Genomic DNA, 23,607 nt, shown 5'->3' on the forward strand with positions numbered 1-23,607 from the left:
GATTGGTCATGGCTTAAAGTGAGCCTTCAGTACCAAACCTTTATTTTTGTAAGTTGATAATACTTGAGATTTGAACATTTAAAATCATAATTCGTTTAAAAATATAATTACGCATTTTTAATTGTGTGAAATTTGAAGTGTTTTCCAGGACATTTTATTTAGATATGAAGAGATTGGTAGTGTATTGCAACAGGGCCTCTTATTTGAGCACAATTATTTTTATGTGTTTGAGATTGGATCTTCCATAAATTGCAACCAAGGCTTATTTTGAAAACATACCTCTTTATACATTTTTGGAGAGTGCCAAATATGTCCCTGGAGCTATTTTTATTGCAGTTTTGTTTTCACGAATCCGCAAGAGGCCGCTGTACGATTTTTGAAATATCAAATTTTGCTCACAAGTGCCATTAGCGCCTGCTGTTCTCTTGTAAGTCCACCAGAGGCTGCTGTCGATTGACTGACCGATCAACTAACAACCTCCTCTTTCCCTAAACCCAACCAATTGTATTGATTGACCCCTCCACCCACTTCCCTAAACACAACCGACTTGTTTATTTTTTGGCTTGTTTGGTTTTTGTCTTACCTTCTTTCTGAAACCGTTCTTTATCGAACTCAGACCCCGTCGTAGTGGTCAACTCCTCTCTGCGTCTCAAGTCCACGCACGTATATGGTGAGCTAACGGGACAAGCTGGTAATAGCGGGAAAGCCATCCACATGGAGGTAAGCGGTCATCTGGTAAGCGCAAAAAGGAATGGTGCCTTGCCGCCCCGAAGCATTCATTTAAAAAATAAAATGCAGCCGTACATACTTCTGTCTTCATAACCCACAATCTCCAGAAACGTAAATAGGGCTACGTTTTCAGAATGAGCCTATGTTGATGAATTGGTGGGAAGTAACTATTTAGAACATCTTAGCAACCACCCATGACACTCTGGGGCCATCTGAAAATTTTTAAGACCTTCAATGAACACCATCACAACATTCTAGAACACCTTAGCAACCATAAACAACATAATACACAAGCTATTACAAACATGATTAATAGCTATATAGAGTGTCCTTTGCAATCATGTTGGACACTTTAACAAATGCACCATCAAACACTGTGGCCATAAGACCACCCTAGCAACCAAGACAGTATAAAACACAATAACAACTACCTAATTTTAACCAGAACACTATAAAACCATCCTGAATGTGCTAGCAATCACTGAGAGCATGTCTTAATTTTGCCATTTTTTTCCAAAAAGCAATTTTTGTTTGTGAATGCAATCCATACCTATTCCCTACACCTAAACCCAACCTTAACTGTAAATTATTCCCAATATCAGAGGGGAATAATATTTAATAATAATAACATAGCTTAATTCTGATTGGCTAATTGGAATTTTGTTCCAGGATCAACATAGATGTTATGTTGGTGAAATCAGGTTGGGATCATTGAGAACTGCTCTAGCAGCCTCCAAGAGGACTAAGAGTTTCCTTGCAAACTTCACAACATCCTTTTCTACCACAGGGTAAAGCATAGCAACAATCCAAAACCAAATAACAACAACCAAGAAAGTAGGAACCTCCCAAAACACCCTAGAAACCACATACCATCACCTACCTAATCCAACACATGCTAGAAACCATGTGTCGTAACAGCCATCTAGAACGGTCTTAGCAACTTGAATACAGCAATCATAACACCCTACAACATTGTAGCTACCACTAATCACTCCCAGTGTAGCGCCATTAACCTAGAATATGGTGTGCCTATTCAGATTACCCTACAACACCCTAGCAACATCTGTCCAGCACCTGATACAACCCAAAATATGGGAGCAGCTTGAAATACCCCTGGCTACCATTCAAAACACCCTAACAACCATAAACATAACTATTCACAGTGCTCTAATATCATAAGTTATACCCTAAAACAGGGGTCTATAACCTTCTTCGTAGCACGAACTGGCGTTTGTATTGATGAATTTGTCATGCACCAGGGGGTGGGGCATGGAAGTTGTGTGAGTTGTTGAGGAGGTTTTGTCAAGCGTTTACAACTTAAAACAAGAGTTTTAGTCATTAATTTATTTTCTTTTCGGCTTAGTCCCCTTGTTAATCAGGGGTCGCCACAGCAGAATGAATCCCCTACTTATACAGCATATTTTTTAAGCAGTGGATGCCCTTTCAGCTGCAACCCATCACTGGGAAACACTCTCATCCACACACATACAGCACACTAAAGACAATTTAGCTTACCCAATTCACCCATAGCCCATGTCTTTGGACTTTTTACCCGGAGGAAACCCACGCCAACTCAGGGAGAACATGCAAACTTCACACAGAAATGCCAACTGACCCAGCCGAGGGACGATCTAGTGACCCCCCACAATAATATTTATTTTGTAAAATTATAAAAATCTATATCAACAAACTTAAACAAATTATACAACTCAACCTAGTGTTTAATGTAAGCTCTGAGCTGGTTTCTCCGCAACAATACTTCTCACTCACAAACAACATAGAATGCTCTGTGTGTCATAGTGCTCTAGCAACCACATGGAGCAAATTATCAACAACAGCAGTGTCCTAGTAAGTTTTAAAAAGCCCCTATTATGCATTATAAAAGGTCTTATTTTGGTTTTAGGGGTCTCCAACAACAGTCTGATATGCATGCAAGGTTAAAAAACACTTTCATTGTCTTATAATCTGCATTTATTTTTACCTAATTTTCCCAATGACTCCCATATGATTCGTTCAGCGAATCATTTGTTCCCAATCCCTTCCTTAGTGCGAAGCTAACCTGTGCTGATTGGTCCGATGACCCAGTCTGTTGAGACTGGTCAACTGCGTTTAGCGCCAGGCGTTGAGAAATGCCTGCCACAGTCATGAAGTAAAAAGCAGTGCAGTTAAACATCAGCATATACTCTGCTCTTAACCCTAACCCCAAGCAGGCATGTGCACAGATAGGGCAGTGCACATGCCCTTTTTTCTCTTGAATATAAAGTGCCCCTTTGTAAAGTCTGCACGGCACTGACCCCAAGTAATAACAATGACACACATTCAGTATTAATATAAACAGTGGCAAAAGTTGAACTATTTAGAAAATTTGACCTCTACACGCATGTGAGGAATAGCTAATGGTGGCCATAGGAACAAATAGCAGGAGATTGCGGACACAACGCATTTAAATAGGTAAAGCGCATCACATTTTCAACATGGCTTTGGATGCAATATGTGAACTGCCCCATACAGAGTTAACCTGAGAGATACATTACAAGCACTTATCTATAATAGATTAGTGTTTACAAGCCGTGCAGAGCGATAATAAGTTACAGCACACAATTTAACACACATTTTGCAAACTACAGAAAACAATACAAGCCATTTCAATCACACTTACAGCTTGTGTAGAAACTCACAGGATCTGGATTAAGAAGAAATTGGTCCATTTAAACTGTCTAACAGTTCAACAAAGTCCCATACATTAGTAGTCTTTGCTGCTCCTTCCTTTAATAACAAACGTTCAGCGATTCGCATGTTGCAGGGTAGGTTATTGTTAGGGATGTCCCGATCAGGTTTTTTTGCCCTTGAGTCCGAGTCTGAGTAATTTGATTTTGAGTATCTACCGTTACTAAAACCCGATCCGATACTTCTGTAATACATAAAAATAAAGATTAATGATTATTTAATTCACCTTATTTTAACATTCAACAACTCAGTTAACAAACAGAGCACGTCTGTAAGCTTGAACAATCAAGTAATAAATAAGATGAATTCTTCACTTTTGGACATAGGTGCAACAGTAAATATAAAAGTCAAGAAAGAGGTCTAACTATGTGCCACCACATAAATATAGATGTGTTTTTTTTTTCAAATGATGACTATATATATATATATATATATATATATATATATATATATATATATATATATATATATATATATATATATTCCAGTCCTGACTAGTAGGTATTGCCCGATTCCGATCTAGTCTGAAACCACGTGATCGGGCCCGATTTCCGATCACATAATTGGATCTGGACATGCCTAGCTATTGTATCAATCATCAGATAAATGACAGGAACAAACACTGCACATGGATTTTCACTGTTGTGAAAATTACTTTTTATAACCCTTTATTCCCCACAGCCTCATGTCTGGCCATCTCTCATTGATATTAATCTTTGCGTCATGATCAATCCCAAACATGTTCACGTTTTACCGGATCCAGAACACCTCCATAATTGGCAGTTTTTAGTATCAATGTCGACGCGTTCAGGCAAAATACCCGAACAAAGGATGAATCATTCATCTGACTCTGAGTTGACTCAAAATAATCAACACAGTGCATGGTGCACTTTAAGATTTAAACCTCGACTGGATGTTTTCATTCACTTAGAGCTGTGATACACACTGCATAACTGGTCATTTTCAAAAAACCCTTATAGGGGCTCTTTAACAACACTGTATTTTATGGTGGCATGTTTTTTATGACAAAAACATACACACTATTTGTTTCATAGAAATTGGAAAGTGTGAAAAAAGTTATGTGACACATGCACATCTTTAGCTTAACTTTAGCCCCTTTCACACAGTGATACCAGTAAATATCTGGAAAATTTCCGGAACGACATTTTTTTGTATATTCAAAAAAGCGCTGTTCACACAGGCGAGGACGTTACGGAAATTTTCCGGAAAAGAGCATTCACACATCCATTCCAAAATACCGGTAAATTCTGACATCATTCACCACAAATGAGCTTTAAACGGCTGCGCTTGTATTTGTAAACATTTGACTTAATTACAGACTCTGTGGATGATCAATATTGTGAACAACAGGATCACTTTCGCATGTCGAGATGTTCATAATATGTGCGTGTGCAGGCGCTCACAGGCACACGCAAAGCTTGAAGCATCTCATCGATGATTATTTACACAGTTGGCATTAAGAAGAACATATAAATGTGATCTGACTAACTTCTAGCAGCTAAATGTGTCTGGAAAAACAATCAAAGGCTTTTATTCTCATAAACCGCGCGGACGTAAATGCGTCTGACTGTTGTGATTGGCTAAAGCAGACGTCTCACGTCAGCACGTTCTAGACTAGCACGCGCTTATTACGGCAATTTTCCTTCTGCATTCACACAGCGCAGCATTCGGGCAAATTGCCGGTAATGTTACAACTTCTCTTTCCGGAAAATAGCCAGAACGAATTTACCGGTATTTTCAAAAAGGACCTGTTCACACATACAACCTTTCCGGAAAATTGCCGGCAATTTTCCGGAAAGGTCTGTCTGTGTGAAAGGGGCTTTTATCTATCTGAATAGGATTGGTGCTAAACAGGCAGTGTGGGTTGTTTTGGACTTGTTCATATCAGAGAGAGAGAGAGAGAGAGAGAGAGAGAGAGAGATGGCTTTATGCGTGTCTTTGGATGCATTTGGCATTGAATGTGTGAGGTAAGCTGAGACTGACGTACCCTGCAGAGGGCTTGCCGCCCTAACCGACCTCTTTCTGGCAGAGAAACAAAGTGTGGCTGTTCATGTTAGCTTCGTATCCAAGTTTTATTTTTCCTGAAAGAAATGACGGCATTTGATTTCCTCCTATGTTTTATCATTATGTCAGCGCTTGCGTATTGGAAACGCAAGAGGTTAACAGGAAGGTGGCAGAAGCCTCTTTACCTTTTGTGATGCAGATGGGTAATTTTTTCTTCTGACAGCTGGATTGTGCGCGCGAAAGAGAGCAAATATACTGTGTTTGATCTGGCGGTAGTTTGCGTCCAATCAGCATGGCCTCTGAAGCCACAATATGTCATTTAAATGAGCCATGCCATCCAACAGGGCAAACTACGAGAAAAGCAATAGGAGAACGCCTGCCAAATGTGTGTGTGTTTTGGACAAAGGGTAAGAACGATCAACATGGTCATCCATCGGACAGGAAACAGACTGATAATGACTCATGACCCTGTCAGCATGTATCATTGGTGCTATCTCATAGATAACACACATTCATGGCAAAGTAGTAGCTAGCAAAAGCTTTTTAAAGTTCTCCATTTCAATGCATGACTTTTGCAGAAGTTCTTCACCTCTTCTATATAGAAGTTGTCATGTGTGTCCTTCTGTCTTTTTACATACATTTAAAACTAGTTAAGTTATTTTAGGCTGGGGTGTATATGCAAATGAGGTGATTATATTGATGTTCACAACAAATAGAGGGATTGGTTAAAGGGGTCTCATACTCAAATTGGCGGAGGGCCATTTCAGTCACTGACAATTTATAGGAGGGCCGTTTTAACAGTCAAGAACAAAAAAAAGTGACATAATTGGTGCATCTTAGGACAACAGATATGATGTTTAAAATTCAAGCATTGCACAAATTGACAAATCAGCATGTGTTTTGCTTCACATAACTGCTGAAATATATCTTTGGCTGTTTAAATGAGCATTTTGGTCATAATACTAATTATCATTATCATTGTCCCAACCAATTGTTGCTTTACCAAAAGTTTAACAGATATCATAAGAACAGCTGAAACAGTTTGGGTAACTACTGACTTTATTGGCAATTGTTCTTCTCTTTATCTTTCTTTTTTTTTTTTTTTTTTTGTAAAACTACAACAAAGAGGGGAAAAATAAGTATATTTTCACATTTACTTTAACATGTTCAAATGATCCAGCAGTTTCTTAGAAATCTCAATACGCAAATGAGAAAAATCTATTAAATGAGACTATTTAAATAGAATATTAGCAAAATTGGCGTATTTGTTACATCACCAGCATAACGTATAAGCCATGAAAAGTTGTTTGTTCAACCAAATACAGATGGTATAAAATTGATTATAATGACTAGGGGTGTCATGGTCTCATGGTTCGGTTATGATTATCATGCCATTGAATGGTTCAATTTGATATCTTAGTACATCACGGTGCATTGACGATGCTTTCCATATACATAATTAGATTCTTCACAACACAAGTATTTTTTTAAATTAAAAATCTATAAATATATTCATATTTATTCATTATTTGTAATGCAATATTGTACATGCAGTCATATATATATAATTTTACCTGCTCAAAGAAAGCACTATTATCCCGCTTGCTTTTTGAGGGCTGTCTTACACCCCTATGATTTGTCATTGTCTTCACCCACCCAACAGAAAGGGCTGTGATCGACTTTAGAAATGAAAGCGATGTTCACTGATGAGTCACGCAGGAAAAACAGCCGTGGTTACAGTCTATATGTGCTTAATTTGTGGTTATCACAGGTAATCCATAATAAACAGTGGAGAAAACTTGCAACTCGGGCACGCTCGTGTCTGGATCCACGTATCGCTTTAACAGCCTAGAAGAGAGGAAAAGTTACTTCACTAACAGGCCAGCGCAGCGGGTCAAATGTTTAAAGTGTGTGTGAGAGAGTGGCAGAGATAGATTTTTACAGCATTTCTCCCTATTAGTGAAATAGCAGCTCGTGTGCTGTGCCTTCTTCAGTGTCAACGAAAGACTTTCCGGCAAATTCACAAGCAGTGGAATTGTGCACAGTTATCTACCTTTTAAGTAGTAGGAGCATTTTATTTAGTCGCCCTCGCCTCCTTCGCCATAGTATTTTACTGCGACGTTGCGCATATGAGATAAATGACGTCAGTACGAAATAACCGATTACCGAACCGTTATCAAATTGTCCCCATCTGCATCACGGTGCACCAAAGAAACAATACATTTTGACACCCCTAATAATGGCCCTTGAATATTTACAAAAATTGAGCTTTAGTAAAAATAGAGCACTTATTCACATTTATTTCAACGTTTAAATGATCCACAGAAATAATCTATATGTGCGTTACTCTCGACCACACGCTGAGAAAAAAACGAAAGTAAAACTGAAATACAGTATAATATAGTGCTGTACTTTGAATGTCCAATAGGTGGGGGGGGGGGTCAAAACCAAAGTAGCTATACAGAATGCACAACAATGAAAGGGATTCAAAAACATTTGTGTTGGGAGGAAGAATCTCGTTACATTTTTGACGTCAGTTGCGGGCCGGATGGAGGAGGGAGAGAGGGCTGTACGTTTGAGACCCCTTAGTTTAAGGGTATATGCAAGAATGATGGTGATATGCAAGAATGGTGTTTGTATTGATAAATTTTGTCAGGGGCCAGGGGGTGGGGCACGGAAATTGTATTTTTGGCATGTTGCAACTGAACAACAGCAAAAACTACCATGAAAATGATCAATGTTAAATGTGTTAAATGCCAGTCTGAACACCACTTTACATGACATGTATTGCCATATTGAAAGCAACAGCTGATCAACTATCTCAGATCTTGATAATAATAATAACTAAACATATAGTTTAAACATGGACATCAGAACTGTGAACTCAGTGCAAAGCAACAACTCACTCAGAGCAAACTATCAGTTACTCAGCTTGTACTTATAGCAATGTGAAGATATTTAATATTTATCAATCGCATAATAAACCTGTCCAGTTTTTTTGTGCACTATTTTCACAGGAATGTTGTCAACACAGGCTCATTGTGAAAACGTACCTCCGCATCCGTTTCTGGAGAGTGCAAATTATGTAGCTAGAGTTATGTATGGCTGCATTTCATCTTGAAATGAACGCCATGGGGCTGGATGACGTGGCCGTTTTTTTTCACGCTTCCAGCTCACCGCTTACCTCCAAGTTCAAGTCCAGCAAAGAACGGTTTCAGAAAGCAGGTAAAACAAAAACGAAAGGCAAAAAATGAAATAAACAAGTGAATAACAGGGTAAGAATGTGGTAAGATCTGAAAATGTGGTAAAAATTAGGCAGCCACGAGGGCTTTTCTTTTTCTGGATTGCCTTTGAAAACACTGTTGGATGTGTTTAGGGAAGGCGGTAGGCGCTACTCAATCGGTGCTTTTGAAAACACTACCAGTTGGGTTTAGGGAAGGGGGCGGGTGGGGTTATTGGCCGGTCAGTCAGTCAGTGGACAGCGGCCTCTGGTGGGTTTATGTGAGAACAGCAGGCACGAATGGCATTCAAGAAAAAAAAAACTGAAACTGCAAATAAACGTACCTCCTGGGACATATTTCGTGGTCTCCAGTAATGTATGTTGGGGTACGTATCAAAAACAAGCCTGGGTTGAATATTGTTGCACCACATGTTTTTAGAATTATTACAATGAGTTTACAGTTAAGAGCTATAAGAGCAAATGATAGTGACCTGAACTCTCAGTGGAAATTCTTCAGTCACTTCCTGCACTCAAGGTGTGTTTATCTGTCCAACCATCCAGTCAGCCCGTCTAAGACCACCAGAGCTGTAACAACTGCATCAACACTTCAAAAGCCAAAGCTGCCACTCTCTCTCTTTCTCAGTCTCTCCATCTGTTTCACTCCGAGTGGCTGGCAGTTGGTTTGCGTCTTTTCTTTTGAGACAGTGTTTTAAACAAAGGGCTCAGGTTAAACAGTATCACAGATGTTCATTGATGGTATAGGTGAACACACACATGCTTTCATTTACTTTACTGGTCTTGCTTGACAAAATTGTTCCAGTATGGACGTGTGAGTAAGAGAAAAAGCCGGAGGTGCGTTTCCTATATGAATATTTCAAACAGGAAGGATTTGTGATGTCTTGCGCAATGAGACTTGTTTGATTTGTTCGGTCACAATGAATGTGCTTCACTGATGAAAAGAAAGGACAGTGCAGAAATAATCAACATTGTTTATACAAGTTTGCTGATTTTAGTACTGTGCTGGCATTTTAGAAAGCTAGATTGCTGCGATTGTGGTAAATTACTGTCTTCTAGTGTAATTTTGGTACTTACATCAACTTTTAAAAATTATTTTAGCCAATTTGGTTGTCTAAACCATATGTGGGGATGCAGTATGTGCCTAGTTCTTTTCTATGTGATGAATAGAGAGCTGCGATAATCAATAAAATATGTCCAAAACCTAATTTTTTTTTAACTAGTTTCTGGTTTCTGCAGCCAATTATAGCATATTCATATTGTAAACTGATAGATTTGGGAAAGTGCTGTCGATTAATTTGCGTAATAACCTCAGTTGATTATGCATGACTGTCACCATCACCAGTGAGCTAAGCCTATGCAGATAGACACATCTGCCCCTACATGAACTACAACTACCAGGTCTAATGCAATCTGGTCTAATACAATCACACACAGGTGAAGATTATTCTCACTGGTTACCTGGACTGTAAACACAGCACACACACACACACACACACACACACACACACACACACACACACACACACACACACTTCTTTGCTGAGTCTTGTTCACTGTTTTCTGTAACTCTATGAAGCGTAATTCTGCTCTTCCTTGTTTGATCCTAGCCTTGTTTTCTTGTGTATGTTGTTTTCCGCCTGTATCAACCTTTCCACCTGTGACTTTGACTATGCTTCTTGATTACCCCTATGCTACTGTTTGCTCCTGTTTGACCGTTGCCTTCCTGACCATTCTCAGCTTAAGAAACTGCACGTAGATCCTCAACTTTGCTGACCAGCATCCCTTCGATTACAATGAAACAATGGTTTGTGAGTTAGTTCTTTTGTCCACCAATACAATTTGTCCAGGCCATAGTAAATTTGTTTTATTAGAATGCATATAAGACTGCTTTTTGAATGATTGTGTGACACTAAAGGCTGGAGAAATAGAACCTGTGATTTTAAAATGCACTAATAATTTACATTTATTTTTAAATTTATTATTTTTAATTAAGTTGCATTTTTATTGTATTTGGATCAAATAATTTAAAACTCGGCATGATGATCATGTTTATGCCAGATTTATGACTAGCTATGTTGACTTGGTAATGTCAAGTTGTCATAACAAAGACACCGACATGTTATGATGTATTTATTTGCCATCATTGGATTCTCACTTTTGTATCAGGAATAGAGATGTCCACTGCTCACCTCCATGATGCAAGAGAGGACACCATCATACTTTGGGCACAAACCTTGGAAAAACTTAAATGTTTACTAATCTGAATCAAAAAGACACCCCCCACCCCCCCTTCCAACTTTAGCTTTTTTATTTTAATTGACATTGTTTAAGGTTCCCTGTTTGGGCTTCTGCTAACTTTCCTTCGTCATTGTAGACCTTTTTCAGCACAGTTTCAAATATCTGTTTATTTTTAATCTTTTTATTATTCATTTTGAGCTGGGTTACTATTACTCTTACTTAATCTTCAATACATAGTGTATTGCTCTTGCTGTAGATCTTGTGTATTGATGTATTGTTTTAGTATATCTCTATCATTTTATTCTTTAGTTCATTCATTCATTTTCCTTCGGCTTATTACCTTTATTCAACAGGCGTCACCACAGTGGAATGAACCTCCAACATTTCCAGCATATGTTTATACAGCAGATGCCCATCCAGCTGCAACTCAGTACTGCAAAACATCCATACACACTTATTCACACACACACACACACACACACACTACGGCCAGTTTAGTTTTTTCATTTCACCTATAGCGCATGTCTTTGGATTGTGGGTGAAGCCGGAGCTCCCGGAGGAAACCCACGGAAACACAGGGAGAACATGCAAACTCCACACAGAGATGCCAACTGACCCAGACGGGACTCGAACCAGCAACCTTCTTGCTGTGAAGCGACAGTGCTAACCACTGAGCCACCATGTCTCCCTTATTCTTTAGTTATCCTTTTTTATTATTACTATTATTGTGGTTGTTGGCATTATCATTGCTAATAATATTGTTTAACAACCTCCTGTAATCCTGTATGTTGTTTATTACATGTATTTTTTCAATGCTCACTGTTATATGCTGATCATCTACATCATATGTTTTTGTGTGTGTTCACATAATTTCAAATCAAATAATAAAAATTTGATGGACAAAAAAGCTGTGTTTGTTTGCCAAGTTGTCACACAGTGTCTCAAACTATGTAATCTTTGTATTAAATGGCATATCAACCAACTCTTAATGACAGTTTAAAATCTCAGTCACGTTCACGACATGTCATGATTATAAAGATGTAATGTCAGTATTAAGAACTCTTTAAGAAAAGGGTTACATATAATTGTTTCTTGCACAAAGTAATATGTTTTTGAATGTCTATCAACTGCAGAGATGGTGTATTTACCACATCTGCCAGCAGGGGCAAAGCTAACTAGTAAGATCTTTGACCCTTTTGCTGCTAGTTTCCTTTTTTAACACGTCAGTTTCTTTCATGTTCTCTGTCATTGTTTGTTGATATATTGTTCTAAGCCGTAATTGCGGCTCAGTTCTCTAAGTGCTCTAAGAGCACATGTTGATCTCTAGAGACTACTGAGGTTGAATAAAAGTTTAACAAAACGTTCCCCTGTGGACAGGTGTGATGCATCACACCGACTCCTCTGCGTATACATAATAATTGTAATCATTTCCAGAATCCACTCACAGGAAGCTAATCAAATGAAAAAAAGAAGGATTATCCAAATATGATTGATTATAGAAGCCGTAGAGCAGATCTCTGGTGACAGAGAGGGAATTTAATTGGCCAAACGAATGCTACAACATGAAGCATTTGTCCTGTTAGCCGGTGACAGTAGGTTTCCGTCTGATGTCTGCTCGGAGTTGTAGACACAAGGTTTTCCCTGAGGAAGATTGATGATTGGGTGTTGGGTGTCCCAATGCTGGAGTGAAATATGCTCAGTGGCTGTTGCAAGCAGAAGTGCAGACGTTAGGTCATGCTGTCTGTAGTGATGGAAAGGAAAATGAGAGGACTTTTGCCAGATATAATGCTCATATAGTGGACAGGCCAGATCTGGACGACTGCTAGAAAACACAGGGGCATTCCTCAAATGCAAGCACACAATCATAAAAACATCCATAGGCAATAAAACCTGCAGACATTTTAAAGGAATAGTTCAGCCAGAATTATTTTCCATCACCCTTGTGTCAATTGAAACATGTATTTTCTTTTGAATCGTTTTTTTTTTTCTTTAAGATAAACATTGCAGAAAGAGTAATTAAAAGAAATATTATAATATAGTATTTAATGTTATTCATATATTATTATTTTCTTATTCTAGTCTAGGTTAGGTAGTGCATCAGAGATGTGAATATTTCCTGTTCTGTATAGATGTATCTTTCTTTTTGGATACTTGGGGTATTGGGTCAATATAATAGCTTGTGTATTTTGTATTTATTTATATTCTTTGGCTGTCGTGTCTCATTTTCTCCAACTCTCCTATCTACCTGATTGTGTCCCATTTGTTGTCTGTGATTTTCAATATATTTTTGTAAATATTTTCTGTTCTTTCAATATACATATTGTTGCACTTATTGTCACCATCTCTGTAAATAAAACTCACTTCATTGAATTTAGTTAGTCATGGTATTTTGTCCCTTACTCATTGATATTGTGTTTACCTATGTGGTTCACCCAAAATTAATGTTAATTTCCCCTTCCTTAACTGACCATCTTTAAGATTGGTTTATATACATACAGTGGGGGAAAATTATTGAACATGTCAAAAAATACAAACATAAAAATAAAACAAAGCAATATATATATATATATGTATATATATATATATATATATATATATATATATATATATATATATATATATATATATATATATATATATATATATATATATATATATTGTACACACTGTATATACAGTGGAGGAAATAAGTATTGAGCTTGTCAAACAATACAAACATAAGATTAAAACAAAGCAAAAAAAAAAAGTTATGTTTAATAACAATAGAATGACACAGGAAGAAAGTACCCAATACTAAAATGTGTTTAATACTTTATAGAAAAATTAAAAAAAGGCTTTTTAATGATCTCAGCTTAAAGACGTCGTAGGTGTGATTTTTTATTTATTTTTTCTTCTTCACAGACTTCTACAGTGTAAAAATCTTGATGGTTCTGTGGGTCTCGTCTATCAGATCTGATCCTTGTTTTGTATTTTATATTGGATTCTAGTCAAGGGATTGGCTGGGCCTTTCTACAGCTTGATTTTCTTTCTCTGAAGCATCTGAGAATTTCCTTTGTTATGTTTTGGATCATTGTCTTGCTGAAATGTCTACTCTGGCTTCATCTTCATCAGCCTAGTAATGTAGATGTCGGACTGAAGCAGCTGATATTAATTTACGATGATGATGGGCAGAGGATTGCTAATAAACTACTGACAGATTTCAGCTGCTGTCTGGACTTTCACTGCCTTTCTACACCTCCCTTTCTTCATGTTCAATACGTTTTTCCTGTGTAATTTTTTTTTACTACTTAGTCATTTGCAAACTAATTAGCTTTGTTTTCTTTTCATATGTGTATTTCTTTGTTTGTTACCAACCAATTTCAAATCAACGGCACCTTCAGAATAATGTTTTATGAGAAAAATGGTGACGTGTTCAATTATTTCCCCCACTGTATATACACCTAATATTATATGGAAATACAGCAAATATTACTTACAGCTACATTAATAATGCTAAAACAACTTTATTTGTAAATAAAACATTCATTATCAAAGTCATTTTACAAAATAATGAATACTTTCTCAGTCATTTAAGTATATATATTTTTCAATGTAGTCTAATAATGACTTTAAAGATTATAATCTTTAAAGTTTAGTTGGTTTAACATTATTTATATTGTATTACTCATGTGAAAGCTCTATTTGTCTTTCTCTTTCTAGTAGTGATGGTGGTCCTCTGAGAATGTGGTCTAGTAGATGTTCATACAGCTGTGATAAAGCGAGGATGACATAGCCGTCTGTACAGCTCTGGGCGACTGATGCTGGTTTTAATGCAGCACGGAAGAAATATTGACCAATTAGACTGTTGACCTGTCAGATGTTGCCTGAAGGGTAAGTGCTGGATGCCCTAGAGTAACCCACAGCAACGACGGGTCATTCTACAAAGAGGCTCTCTTAACCAATTACTATATTAATGTCAGTCTGGGTCACTGCGTGACATGTCCTGCCCTTTGGTTTTCATCAGATTCTTTTAAGTTGGTTTGATGAAAGTTATGTACAGTCAAAAAATCTTTAGACCACACTAAAAAGTTATGTTTAGTATCTTAAAATCTTTCAAATGTAGGATTAAACATCTTTAGGCTTTTTAAGAAAAGTTGATTTTCAAAAATGTTAAATTATAGTTCTTCATTTAATCAAAATGTAATTCATTTATTTTTAGCTATTCCGTTCATAGTTTTGTATTTATTTATTTATTTATTTATTTATTTATTTATTTATTTATTTATTTATTTTACAGGGACAATGCTCATTAATCAACAGTAAAACTGTAGATGAACCAGAGTTAGCCACAAGGGATCATTTTCATCTGCTGTCCCTTGCCAGATTTTAAAAAGGCAACCTAAAATCAAGAAACACATCATCACATATACAGTATCAGTACAGTTATTTACACCAAAAAGACTAAACATATAATAAGAGTTTTATAAAAAAGCAAGATAAAAGAATTACACTTGATTTGCTTTTAGTCATTTCTTTTACTTGTATTTAAATTTTAAATAGTTTGTAATACCCCTTAAATCAACAGGAAGTGTTTCCCAAAAATGACTGTCTCTAACTGTGAAGACTGACGTCTAAACTGCATAGCACAGTCTCCTCTAGAAAAACACCATGTTGCTTTGCCATTATTTTTCTTTATGTCATAAACTCACCTAATGAAGGTGGAGCATACACATTTAAAATTTTTACAATCATACAAGCATCAGCCAAATATTTCAGATTATTAAAGCTTAAAAAATAATGTTTTTGTATTATATAATAATCATACCTAATGATCTTCTGATCAAATATTTTAAGTGTCTGTTTATGAAGTGAATCAACTGATTTTAAAATTGTTTTACTGGTGTGTGACTAGTAAAACAATATGCGATATGTGAAAAAAAAATCATGGAGTGCATAAAACCTTTTGCTGCTTCTTTAGTCAAGTGAGGTCTCACAGTATATGCCTGAAGTTGGCTAGATGTAACGATTTTAACTACCTTTTTGACATGCTTTTGGAACGTTAAAGCAAAAGTTCTTCAAAAATAGTTTGCTGTTCTTTTCTTTAAAAAGTGCTAAATTGTAAATACAGTATAAGCCGTTTCTACCGTATCGAACCAAACATGTTACAATTTATTTTGCTAGATTTATATTTATTATTATTATTATTTATTTATTATTATTATTATTATTTTTAAGTATTTTATTTTTGGTCTTTTTGTCTTTATTAAGTGGATAGAACAGTATTTCAGACAGGAAGCGAAGTGGGAGAGAGGGGGGGGTAGGGATGGGAAACATCCTTGAGCTTGGATTAGAACTCGGGATTGGATTAGATCCTCCGGGGGGTACAGAGGCGTTCCCAGGGCAGCCGAGAGACATACTCCCTCCAGCGGGTCCTGGGTCTTCTCCTGGTATAACATGCCTGAAAGTAGGCATCCAATGCAGTAGGCATCCGAAACAAATGCCCGTGCCACCTCAGCTGACTTCTCTCGATGTGGAGGAGCAGTGGCTTCACTCCAAGCTCCTCCCGGGTGACACCCTGTGAAGGAAACAAATTTTGGCATGACCAGGGTTGCAGAAGCATAACATTTGGGCCTGGGAAGAGTTTGGGGAGACTTAAAATACATTTAAATGAAAATGTTTCCACAAAAATGAATGAATTGAATTAATTAATTAATTAATTAATAAATGCTTCATGTGGTAAGAATGTAATTTTATAGAGAGTTTGTTTTAAATAAACAGGCCCTAATTGACTTTTATTTTGTCCAGAATGTTGGTATTTACTTCTCTTCCTCTTTCAGATTCTTTGATATGGAAATTAGCATAATGTCTTCTTATAGTAGATGCATGCATTAAACATATAATAATTAAAGCTAAGAGTAATAATGGCAGTATAATTACTTTTCCAGGGAACCGCCTCAGGATGTACTGGTGTGTGCGTTTGACTTCAGCAATGTGTCTTCTCTTTCTCTCCCCTGGGTTCACTTTTCACAGGTGCACTGAGCTTAACCCACTCTGACCCTCTTAATGAAGCACTCTGGGGCTTCCTGTGACCCTTCACCTCTCTCTTTAACCTCTTTCTCTGTCTGTGCACACAGTGGACATTAGCATGAAGAGCCTTGAGGACACAATAGCTTGAAAACATCAGGACAGGAAGTGTGTATGATCTGGCCAATGAGATGTTCTACAGGAAAACAGAAGTTGAAAGAAATGTTATAGATTAGATTGATCTGTCTGTCTACTGCAGAGATCAAAATGAAAGGACAATTTATAAACACTCGTTAGCTTCATCATTCACAATGTGAAGGAAATTTGTTAGAAGAACAGTGTTTTACCAAATATACAGGACAATTGTATACAGTTACCCTTTATTTTGTGGACAGCAATTTGATTAAAATTAGAGACAAAGATTGTTGTATGTATAATGATAACAATTCCTGCAGGTTACAATAGTCAAAATGAGTAGGACGAGTAGAGACCCTTGCTTTGAATGAACTCATCCATTCATTCTTTTCTCATTCCATCCACCCTTCCATCCACCATTCTGTAAATCCATCCATCCCACGTTCAGTAATTCCACCCATTCTGTGATTCCACCCATCCTTCCATCAATCATTTTTACATCCATCCATCCATCATTCTGTAATTCCATCCATCCATGCATCCATCTCATGTTCAGTAATTCTGTCTATCCGTATATCCATCCATCCATCCATCCATTCAACTTTCACTAATTCAATCCATTCACCCATTGTTCTATAACTCTATTTATCAATCCTTTTATCCACCCATCCATGCATCCATCCGTTCACCCATCCATCTTCTTTTATTAATTCCTTCAATACTTCCCTCCACCATTCTGTAAATCCATCTATCCATCCTTTCACTAATTCCACACATCCATCCATCATTCTGTAATTATATCCATCCATCCATCCATCCATCCATCCTTATATCCATCCATCGTTCAGTAAATCCATCCATCCATCCATCCATCCAATGTTTATTATTTCCATCCATCCATCCATCATTGTGTAATTCCATTTATCCATCCATCCATCCATCCATCCATCAATCCATCCATCCATCCATCCATCTATCCATCTATCTATCTATCTATCTATCTATCTATACATCCACAAGTTCTTCCACCCATCCATCCATCCATCCCACCTTCAGTTCTTCCACCCACCCATCCATCATTTTGTAATTACATTCATTCATCCATCCATCCATGATTCCATCATTTTGTAAATCCATCCATCCACCATGCTGTAATTTCATCCATCCATCCATCTCATGTTCAATAATTCTATTCATCCATCCTTCCATCCACCATTCTGTAAATCCATCCATCGTTCTGTAATTACATCCATTCATCCATCCTTCCATCTACTATTCTGTAAATCCATCCATCCATCCATCCCACATTCAGTAACTCCAACCATCTATCCACCATTCTGTAATTCCATCCATCCCATGTTTAGTAATCCAATGTTCAGTAATTCCATTAATCCATCCATCCAAATTCATCCATCCATCTATCCATCCATCCAATGTTCAGTAATTCCATCCATCCGTCCTTCAATCCAACAATCTTTCCTTCCATCCATCCATCCTTCAATCCATCCATTCATCCATTTATTTTTCTATCTGTGTATCAACTTAAATATACAGTTTTTTTTATAAATTGGTTGAAATTAATTTGCCAGATATGTTCTCTATTAAATAATTTTAAATATAAGTCAAATCAACCAAGACTCTATCCTGAATATCAGTTTCTCTCTTAGTTTTAACGCCATGTGGAATTACTTGTAGTTTTTAATAAAGACGTTTAAATTATGACTGGTGCCACGGAGAGAAAGTCACTGAATATGGGTTAGTTAAAAGAGTTAATCTGATTGGTCTGTGGAGATTTATTGTGGGACTGCTGGTGTTGTTATAGGTGTCAGTAAGTCATATGAGCATGTGGCCCTTTCTTCCCAGGGTGCCTCTCGGTACACTGTTTTATTAAAGTTTACCATGGCTAATGAGGCTGGGCCATTTTAGGTCTTTCATATACTTTTCTCCAATTCTGACAAACACACATATATAAGCTTCAGTAATTTACTAGTTTTACTGCCAGCTTCGACATCAGTAATGGAGGGTCAAAAAGGTGAGTGTTCAGTGCAGAGAGTAAAAAACAATGATTGCTGCCATTTTCTTTCTATCTATCTGTCAATCTATTTATCTATATATCTATCTGTCTATTTTCCATCTTTCCAATAATTCATCTATCTATAACATTTATATCTATCTAATCTGTTCTTTCTCACTTTTTGCTTTCCACCTATGTCTGTTTGCCTACTGTTTTATTCATTCATCCATCCACCCACCCATCCTTCCTTCATCGTTTTGTAATTTCATCCATCAATAAATCCATCCATCTATACAGTACATCCATCCTTCTGTAATTCCATCCATACATTCATCCATCCATCCATCTATTCATCATTATGTAATTCCATTAATTCATCCATCCATCTATCCATCCATCTATACATACATGCATCCATCCATCCATCCTTCTGTAATTCCATCCATTCTTATCCATCCATCATCCATCCATTCATCGGTCTGTAATTCCATCCATCCATCCATCCATCCATCAATCCATTCATCCATCCATCCATCCGTCCGTCCGTCCGTCCATCCATTGTTATTTTGATTTCATTATTATCTTTATCAAAAATTTATATATTTCAAATAATCTATCTATCCAATGTTATCTTGCCTTCAATCTATGTCTGTTTTACCCATCTATCCATCCATCCATCCATCATCCATCGATCCATTTTGCTGTTTCAGTAAATGTTTTCATCCATTCACCAATTTTTGCTGTTTTAGTAAATCTTTTTATCCATCTATCTATCCTTTTTTGCTGTTTCAGTAAATCTTTTTATCCATTCATCCATCCATCTATCCATCCATTTATCAATTTTTGCTGTTTTAGTAAATCTTTTCATCTATCTATCTATCCTTTTTTGCTGTTTCAGTAAATCTTTTTATCCATCCATCCATCCATCCATCCATCCATCCATCCATCCATCCATATTTGCTGTTTCAGTAAATCTTTTCATCCATCCATCCATTTTTGCTATTTTAGTAAATCTTTTCATCCATCCATCCATCCATCCATCCATCCTTTTTTGCTGTTTCAGTAAATCTTTCCATCCATCCATCAATCCATTTTTGCTGTTTCAGTAATCTTTTCATCCGTTCATCCTTCCATCCATCCATTTTTGCTGTTTCAGTAATATTTTCATACGTCCATCCTTCCGTCCATCCTTTTTTGCTGTTTCAGTAAATCTTTTCATCCATCCATCAATCCATTTTTGCTGTTTCAGTAATCTTTTCATTCATCCATCCATCCATTTTTATTGATTCAGTAAGTCTTTTCATCCATCCATCCATTAATTTTTGCTGTTTCAGCAAATATTTTCATCCATCCATCCTTCCATCCACCCACCCATCCATCCATCCATTTTTGCTGTTTCAGTAAATTTTTTCATCCATCCATCCAACCATTCATCTATTTTTTTGCTGTTTCAGTAAATCTTTTCATCCATCAATCCATCCATTTGTGTTGTTTCAGTAAATCTTTTCATCCATCAATCCATCCAGTTGTGTTGTTTCAGTAAATCTTTTCATCCATCAATCCATCCATCCCAATCATCCATTGAATCCTTCTACATTTGTCATTCTATTTATTTTCATGCCTTCATTAACCCATATGTCCATCTATCTTCTTACCAAAGGTTGTTTTACATCTATGATTTAGCATTTACTTTTGCAAACAGCTATGAAGAAAACCAAACTCTAGTGTTTAATAGCTTTTTTTTTACTTTATACTTCTAGCAGTTGCACATTTGTCAGTGGCTCCCTTAACAGAACATGCAATGAACTTAGCGAAAGGGATGTGAACTGGAAAGCTGTATATGTGGTGATTAGAGACCTGCACGTGTAAAGGAAGCACTAACAGTGGCAATATCTTTCAGTAATGAGGCTGATAACAAGGTTGCGTTTGTGCCACAGCACCCCAGTACCTGCACTCTGACTTTAACGAGACTAAATGTGGCACCAATTTAAGCCTCAGAATTTTTAACACACACTTCGGAAGCCTTTTCATTTGTATTTAGCTTTGCCTGGAAATGCCATTATAAAGCCACTGTCGTATTTTTCACAGATGCCATTAAAACGTTCTGCCCACATCACAATGCATGTGCTATTTCTTAAGTGAAGTGTTTTATGTATGGTTTATGTAGGCTTGACATACACTGCATGTTTTGTGTCTCTAATCAGCTATTCTTTAAGCTTATGGCACTGAGAGTGTTAACAAACACCTTTATTTAACCAACCTTTCAGTAATGACCTCCTTAGAGACACACAAACACCCACACACACTCTCTCATACACACATACACACACATGTCCACTCTGCTCCCACGCCGCTAATGACTTTGAATCGTTCATAATTGTTTTTCCATTAAAGTTGGCTTTTCAAATGACTGCATCCTGTGAATGGTTTCTGGAGCAAAGTAGGCGCATGGTTAATGGAATTATTTTTATGGTGCTGTCTGAATTGGGCCAATTCATAAAACACAAAGTTTATAGAAAGATGTCTATAAATGCTGTCTGGAAATGGTGCTGTTCTGTTGTATCTTTTCAGAACAGTATTCGGTAGTCAACATATTTATGATCAAACATTTAGCATTTAATTGACTCAAACAGAGGTTAAATCTTGTCAGAGGTTAATTCTTGATTTATTTATAATGCATTACTTAAGTCACTAAGAGACAATACACAGTTTGGATTTATTATACATTTTTACTTTTATTAAAATTACTTTATTATATAATTAATAATTATTCATTATATTAATTTATAGGACAAAAACTATTTCACTGCCTCCTCTTTATTAAGGCCCAATTACATTTCTACTTAGTCCATCCCATTACTTCTACCCCACATTTTACGCGTTCACATGAAGGGATCGGCATGTCCCAATTCTCTTTAGCTTGAAGGCGTAGGGCTAAGGGGAAGGGCTAGATAGCCCTTGAAAAGGAGATTTTTTAAGACCACACTCGAAACCAAGGGCTACAAAAATTTCCCTGAATACACCCGCTACAACTGAAACATGGCTGCGCACGGAAGGAGATGCACAAATTAGTATTTTTTTTAATTATTAGGAATTTTTATAACAAACACCACATGTTTTAATACATTAATAACCGCATTCATGTTTTACTGGTAACGCTAAAAGAAAACATACATTTTGCTATCTATAATCCATAATAACTCCTGTATTGTAGTCCCACAACATTCTGTCATTCGATGACACTCCAATACCCTGTCAGAAAAGTCTAGTGCCTGGAAATGGCCTATTTACAATGTCTAGTATAATATAATGTTGTTTATGTGTGTTTACATAGATAAATTTGGCCACTGAGTAAATGCACAGTACGGTCATGATCTTATTGCCGCATCATGTTGTTATGATAACATAATATCATTGCCTTCAGTGATTTCCTGAAGATAAATACCCCAAATAATGCAACTGGAATAACTACAGCAGTCACCATTATCAATCTCATAGAAAATAAGAGATCGAGATGACATATGGCGATGTGTGCTGGTGTTGTAGTGGTGTCCCATTTCTTAGGGGTCAATTTTGAAACCCTTCCCCTTCTTACTCCAAGGGCCAAAGGGAAGTAGTAGGAGTAAAAACTTTTAATTGAGATTGGGCCTTTGTCTAAAATTTGTCATAGTTTCCCATTATTCACCAAAAGCACCGCCCAATTACTAAATTTGAAATTATTTTAACTTTTCTTCTTTTTTTGTTTTCTTGTTGACTTTAAGATGTAAGGAACATTATTCTTGACATTTGTATTGTAGCATACTCATTTTAAATAATAGCTACATTTTACTTTAAACTGGTAAGCTCCTCTCCCATTGAGTACAAAAAAAAATAAAAATAAAAACATTTTTTTTTTTGTTTTTGTTTTGCATCAAAATTAGTCATTAAGATGTCAAATTGTCCTACTAAATTTTTGGAAGTTTTTTTTTTTGCCCTGATTGTAATTCATAAAAGGTGTTCTTTTAAAGCATTAAGCAATGAAAAACTAACTGGGAACCTGGTGAATCACAACAATATAAACACTGATTTAACACTGATTTGAAGCAAAACGCAAAACGTGTGTGTGTTTGTATGTATATATATATATATATATATATATATATATATATATATATATATATATATATATATATATATTAGTAAGGTCATGAAATGCACACATTGACTAATTGCTGCATAATATATTTTTTTTCGAAATAGAACCACAAACTTTTTGACTCGACGCCTTCCTCAATGTGTGAAACAATTTTTCCACACCACTGTATTTCTAAATTATTAATCACATAATGTCATCTATTATCTTCTCAATCATTAAAAACAATCCAATCCAATTATGTATATATAACAAATAACATCATAATATCATAAAAAAAATATTGCATCCACCTACAAAAACACCATCATCTCCATACTCAAAGACGACAGATCTGTTCAAAGAATCAAAATAAAATCATCATCA

Source organism: Danio rerio, chromosome 18 (assembly GCF_049306965.1).
Source record: "Danio rerio strain Tuebingen ecotype United States chromosome 18, GRCz12tu, whole genome shotgun sequence".
Lineage (NCBI taxonomy): Eukaryota > Metazoa > Chordata > Actinopteri > Cypriniformes > Danionidae > Danio > Danio rerio.